Here is a 6,576-nt window from a genome sequence, read left to right on the forward strand (position 1 = left end):
TGGATAAGAAATAATATCCAGTAATTGACTGTAAAGTTCTAATAGGTAAAATACCTCACAAACAGGCTACTGGTTTAGATTTTAAGTATTAGCAATGGTCTTCCCGAACTACTTCATTACACATTTCAAAGATATTTTAAAATAACTGCTGTTATTTTTAATATCTACATGTAAGGTCACATTGACCATTCCTGAAATAAAGACTTATGCATTGCTTTTGTATTTTCACCAACTAATATCCGAAGTTACATTCCCTTAAGAAATTAAGAACTTGATTCTGATAGTTTCATATTTTTATTTGTTGTTGTTACTCAGTTTCTGATTCAATTTAGTTTATTTCATAACACTAATCTTAAAAATAATTTAAAAGCATGAACTTCTTATAATTAAAAGTGCCATGGTACTGACATTTGAGATTTTCAACTAATTTCTTAATTTAATCTTAAGTGTCATTTCTCATAAGTACATAACTCATCAGTTCTTTCACTTCCTTTTTCATACCTTTTCTTTGAGTTTAGTTTCAATTTTCCTTATTATATCTGAATGTCATTGCATCATTCTTCTGACCAGATGGTAATTTATAGTTCCTTCAAGTATTCTGTAGCACTTCCAGGTTTATGCACACAAGACAATTGTAGAAGTTCTCTGACTTCCCTAAAACATACATTTAACAATCACTCTGCAGCACAAAATACTCTGCCTGAACTCAAAAAAGCTCTGTCTGTGATATTTTTTTTCCTAAAACAGAACATCCAGAAACTGGTATATCTAGACAGTGATTATTTATAGAGAAAAAAAAAAAAAGGAGGGAGCCAAAACATTAGCCTGAAAGATAACTATTATCTTCAAACCCTACAGAAATTTGAAGAGCAGAATAAGGAGGATTCACTGGATTCATGGCTCTGTGCTACTTCATTATTTTTCAAAGTTGAAATTAAGGTTTTCTGGGATTTTCTTCTTTAAGTTCTTACTTTTTAAAGTTAAAATATAACCAAAACCTTATTCCTTCTCTCTTCAACTGGATATTAGTCAAAGAAAGTACATTAGTAGTATTTATCAAATACAATAACTAATAAGACTCCAGCATTTCAACAAGTATCAAAAACCATGAGTTTTATCTATATGGTTATAATATTTTAAGGAAGCAAATAACAGTTCAGTTGCACTAGAATTACACAGTTTTAAGAAACACAAGTTAATCTACTCAGTGGCTGGTCTGATTTTAATTGATCACACTAGCTTTTTAACAAGCCTTTTAGAGTTTGAGTGTAAGCCTACAACATTTTTTTCCAAATGCATATATATTTGCACTGCCTGATGAGTTGATAATTAGATTAATAGGGTAGACAGTAAGTCCTTCATCTAGCGTCTTGCCAAAGTTGCAAGAGGCATGGGAGGGGTTCACATATTTTTGTTTTGTTTTTACTGCCAGCTGCCATACTGCTGTGATGTTTAAAGACAGTGCCAAATACAGGGTTTTAAAGGTTCTCCTATAATTATATCAGATAGAGAAAGGGCAGGGCATGCTTTAACACTGAATCCTTTCTTATTCATTTAGAGCCTGGTTTAAGCTTTGCAAAGTTTAAGACCTTGCAGAACTGCCTTCCTAGCAAGGCCTGTACTGCCCTGGCCGTACACACTTGTGCTCAAGTTCTCATTCTTCCAGTAGACTATAATTTGGTAAAATGTGATATTGGTTCTCAGGCATGGAATTAACCCCATATTGCCTAAGTTATCTAGTGACTTTTATAATGTGATTTAAGGAATAATACTCATATCCTCACTTGAGCACTGTGTTACTTTAATTGCCTTGAGTTTGTTTTTTCTTTAAAAGCATTAAGTATCTAAGGTGAAACACTAGCAGCTTATTGTTCCCCAATTATGTGACCTATATGCAGGACAATGGATTGAAAAATTTACCACTGTTATGCCTAAAATACAGCCTGTGGTAACATTGAGTATGACAGTAGGAATTTGATTAAGGAAAGGCATGATGATGAGCTAGAACACCTCTCTGAATAGGTTTCCAAAACTAGATTACTAAATTCCCTTGTCCTTAGCTTCCTAGGCAGCTATTTCCTACCCCACTTCACTAGATATTTTCCACTAGATAATTTTCCTTACTCCAAAACCCTTCTTTCAGTCATAGTAAATGGTTCCAAAGTGACAGGAAGCCCTCTCTTAGCATTCCTTCTTTAATTCCAGTTAAAGGCAATTGGAAAACTAGTCATCACCTCTCTTACCTCTCATTCACTGTAACATCCTCCCACATGCTCTGACAAATCTTTTCACAAAAACTGCATACTTTCTAGGCATTCTTAGAAATCTGGAAAAGGCACTGTACAAGTTTCTCATTCCCTTTTTGAATGTCTCTAGTGACTTTCCTTTTCTACTTTATAAAGCAAAGTGATCTAGTCTTCACTTTATGATCCTCCTTAAGCTACTAAACCAAGCCTTTTTATTCTCATATACTGCTAAGGCATTCCTATTCTGACAATACTACTAACTTCAATTGCTATTTCTCATATTTTCAAAAAACACATTATGCTTTCTCCTATCCTGCCTGCTATTTTTGAAAAGACAGACAACCACAAAGCTGTGTGTTTTAGTGTCTTCCTCCAAATCTCACCATGGAGAAGTCTTGACATCTTGAACAATTCATGTAGTATGAGCTCTGGTAATAGATTTTTCATAACTATTTTCTTATACTCTGCTTTGATGTATCCTGTGTTCTCTTATTCCCCCAAGTACATGACATTTTTATGCATGTACTGCTGTTGTCCTGGATGAGCAAAATAATCTAGCCACTGACCTAGCATGAGCTGATACGATGTTGTGCTGTAAAAATGCATTTTGGTAAATCTCTGAGCCTGTTGTTCATTCAGTTTCTTGCCCTCTAAGTTAGTTTGACATTTCTGGCAGCCAGTCTATCTGTCTTGAATTATCTTGTATACACAGCTAGGTATAGTATCTGAAACAAAGCATAGCTGCATAACCTCATCTTCTTATGCAGTATTTCCTGCCTTTCTAATTTAGTGCATACAGAGAGGTCATACAGAAATCACATTATGAAAAAAACTCTTGGACATGGAAAACTGTCTTATAAGTGCTGAACACTTACATTTCTTGTTAAGGAAGGTTTTGTCACAGCACATGAAGTATGTGACCTGAAATCTGTCTTTTAATTACCCCATGTAAAGCTAGATATTTGGGGCATTTCTCTAGCTTTGTTTTGCACCCACTCTTCTCAGTAGAAGTTGGGGAAATGCACTAAACTACATAGCAAAATACACATGCCTGATAATCCATTCATAGGTGTGATATGGTTTATCTGGTTTTGATAGGAACTTGAATAGCACCTTGCAGAGTATGAAGAGATGGTAACAAAAATGAGACATTGGTTGCTTTTTGAAAAACTATTTTGAATGAACAGGGTGACATATGTCTGAGAGAGATCATATTCCTGTCTCCTTTTCAAAAACAGATTAAAACAACCTGGAGTTTATTTGCGCTTTGATGCCACTGCGCTCTGTGCAGAACAGGGGAGCATAAGCCATGGGACATGGAAAAGAATAAATGTAAGTGGAGAGAAATGGAAGAGCAAGCACCACAGCCATGAAAAACAAAAAAGATACTGTATTACTAGCCAAAAGGTCTACTAGAAAACAGTAAAGGAAATCACATTCTGCACACAAATAACATGCAAATGTTAATATGCGTCTGGCATTGCACTGTTAGCAGAGGGTGTATGTGAAAGATGTAATCTGAACAGCTTCAGCATCTAAGTCATCATTTAGTATTATTGTTATTTCTTAACTTTGAACAGAAAGTGAAGATTACCTATATGGAATTACTTGCCTCTCAAAGCACCCAAAACAAACATTCATGGAGTCATATAACATCTTTTCATGCCTGTGATTTCAGATAATAGTTATTTGTGATATTTTTGAGCCTAGCTAACAAATCGGATAACAAACCCCTAGGGAAAGTGTTAGTGCACCTTTTGGTGAAGAAGTCATAAATATGATATGATTTGGTTTGACTCTACCATTAAATAATGCAACATAATTTTTAACTATCTCACATTTCCTTAAATAAGCATATCAGCTTCTCTCACACACAAAATAAGGTACCCAAAGCATATACTTAGTCTTCTGTAAGCTGGCTATTTAGGAAGATAGATCCTTTATAATACGTTACAGCCCATCGTGACAGCTCTTCCAACTTTTACGTGAAGTCGGGTACTGTTTTTTCTTAAGGATAGATTATTTGAAAAGGTGGATCATTGAAACATTAAAAAGTGGAAGTCCTCATGCTTCTATGAAAGCAATCATGAAAATTGAAGGCAAGGTTCAAAACCTGTCAATTTATGAATCACAGAAACAAAATATTTCATAACTACCCCACTAAGATTCAGGTAGAAGTATGAGATGCTAACTCTGGATTTCTAACAAGGTCAATGTCTACAAAGAGCTTTTTCCTATGGGTATTTTATCTTTTATGCAGCTGGCATTATTACAAACTTGGGGTGATAAAGGACTATGTTTCAACGAATTTCTTAAGAGTACCTGTAGTGAGTTGGTAGCAAATCCAGTGTGGTTTGGAAAAGCACAGCACACACATCCCTTACAGCCAAGCCATCTCTGTTGGCCCTAGGGGTAAATCACAGAGCCATCCTTCTATTACTTCCTCCTGGATTTGGAGGATTGGCACATACTGTTCTAGCTAGGAACACTGTCTCTAATTTCAAATATACTTTGCCAAGGTTATGAGTACTGACGTGGAGCCTTTTTTTGCCATCTTGCAAGATGTGTCATTTAGCTTCTTGAATTGAATAATGGAAAGAGTCCATTCAGCCAACAAAACCAGAGTTAGAAGCCCTGGGTTAGTTTATCACAATACTTTGAAATTATTTCAACCTATGATTCCCAGGATTATATTCAACCAAGCTGTTTTTTGGGACACAGACTAAGAAGATTTGTTTTACAGAAACAGTGTGTGCACTCAGATCTTAAAGCATTCCAGCATCTCAGAAGAGTCCAGATTGTTCTTAATATTCATACCAAGTTATCAACAATTTAGAAAACCGTTGCCAAAGGTCATTCTGACTACAGCTGTTTGGAACCACAGAGGGTTTTATTGATCTTTTCCTTTGCATAACACTTAAAAAAAATATATATTAATACATTGTGAAAATCAAGACTATGACAGATGTTGATCATGACTTGGTGAAAGGTCGGGGGGAGGGGGGGGAAATTGGGTTTATCAGGGTTGGGTTGAGGGTGAAATTACTCCACTGTAATGCTATTGTTAGGTCCTTGTGTGGTAATACTGTTCTCATGATGTGCCTTTGACCTGGCACTGTACTTGTCTCTCAACAAATTAGGGAAGCTGGCTCAGCTGGTTGAGAAAGAGCTCATTAGGCATGGCAGTTTAGGTGGCACAAATTTCACAGCTCCAAAGCAATCTGGAGCCCTCCCAGAAATACAGGTATCATAGTCAAGCAAATCACTAATCCCAGAGGCCAGCTCTGACTGCTCTTATGAAGTACTGTGAATCATGATCTTCAGGAAAACTAAATGGCTGCTATCCAATTTAGCAGCTGGATTATATTAGTTCACATTTTTAAGGACAAAGGTTATAATAACAAGATCTTGTGTTACTCAATTAGGTAACATAGTTACCTTAATGGTTCTGTAACAGTTTGCTGGTGTTAGGAGCGATATAATTTGCTTCTTCTAGGTAATACAAAGGAAGGGAATTCCATACATGAAGGCAGCCTAGTAGAGAACAGGCAGCTGGGGTAAGAGACAGGGCAAAATAGGCACACTGTTGCTGAGAAGCAAGCCAAAATGACAACAGACATTAATAAAAGAGACAAAGCCTGAGTCAGAGTACTTCAGGGCCTTGAAAGCACAAGCAAAAAGTTTAAACCTGATACACCAGGCAAAAGAAAACAGAGAACCCAAAAGACAAATGTGTGTCTTAATATACACACACACATACACGATGTACATATCTTTGTAGACCTTAGAACTGGAGCAATGGATTTTTCCTGTCTACCCAACACTCCACAACATTGTGTTTTCTATGGGATAGCTTTTCTGAATCTTGTAAGAGGCTAATGAACACAAAAATTGATTTCAGCTTTTAGATCATTAAGGTTGCGCTTATTTCTACTATATGGTGGTACATCTGACTATTGTTAAGTTTTAGTTGCATATAATTCACATTATGTAGCAGAATTGGGCTTATAAACTGTAAAAGCAGTTACGTGGTTTTTAACGTACAAGCCATGTTATCCACAGACCTGAAAATTTCTAGAAAGCACTTATCTTGATATGTCTAATATTCATAAAGTTTAATGACTGCTTTTTCATGCAAACATATTCTACTTACTGGCAGAACAACAGGGAGAGGGCTGGTGGGGTATTCCGAAGTGCGGGAAAAAAAAAAAAAAAAAAAAAAAAAAGCTCTATGATTGTTTTTTTCGAGACTGAACTTTCTTTCAATTCCTCACCCTGCTGCTCACGCAACTTGGGCCAGCCAAAACGCACAGCGCCTTAGGGGCTGCCA

Source organism: Tyto alba, unplaced genomic scaffold (genome assembly GCF_018691265.1).
Source record: "Tyto alba isolate M040663 unplaced genomic scaffold, T.alba_DEE_v4.0 Super-Scaffold_6, whole genome shotgun sequence".
Taxonomy (NCBI): Eukaryota; Metazoa; Chordata; class Aves; order Strigiformes; family Tytonidae; genus Tyto; species Tyto alba.